An 821-nucleotide genomic window follows, 5' to 3' on the forward strand; every position below is an offset into this window, starting at 1 on the left:
TGAGCGTAACATCACCCGTGAGCCATTTCGCCACGGGACTCCACTGAGATCACTCCTCATGCGTCGTTATAAATATAAGAGACACCTGTCAGAACAACCCCATGACCCATCACTGCCCTGCATGGGGCAGAGAAGAGGAGAAAATGAGGTGTTCCTGGTTCTCAGCCAGCCAGCACAAGCCAATCTCTCTGCCTGATCACTTCCCGTCTCTGTGGACTGGAATATTATGTTGCTTGTTAGGGGACAGATGATGTCACTTTCCTCCTATTTCATTGGTCACAGTTAGGCAATCTTGCTGTCCAGGGAAATGTGGACAGTGTTTGTTTTACATTGTGAGTTCCCTGTTATTGTGTACCAAGAATAACAAAACAATTGAAAAAGTATAGAACTGAGTATATGATTAAATGTTGATTCATAAGATTAGCTATTTTTTGCATTTCAACTTTTATTCAAAAGCTCAGTGTTTGTTCTAGATGTTACTAGTTTCAAAACTCACATCCAAAAACACCTGCAAACCTTAGTTAGCTGTATAAATAAGTGCAGTGCAGTGCAGAGGCAGAGCAGATAAAAGATCAACTGACTAGCTTTCTATTCTCTAGTGCATTACAAGCACAGAAATGCATGTTATTAATGAAAGGCAGAACTGAGGGGTTATATAATGAGCTACATGGACACAATGACATTGTATGGCTGGTTGGAATAATAAAACAACAACATGAATGTCTAGTTAGCTCTTTTTATTTTCTCTTTAATAAGTTCACGAGAGAGACTGCATGGGTGTATTATATCTAACTTATACTCTTTTAAATGATCACTGTAGT

The sequence above is a fragment of the Tachysurus fulvidraco genome, chromosome 12 (genome assembly GCF_022655615.1).
Source record: "Tachysurus fulvidraco isolate hzauxx_2018 chromosome 12, HZAU_PFXX_2.0, whole genome shotgun sequence".
NCBI classification, from domain to species: Eukaryota; Metazoa; Chordata; class Actinopteri; order Siluriformes; family Bagridae; genus Tachysurus; species Tachysurus fulvidraco.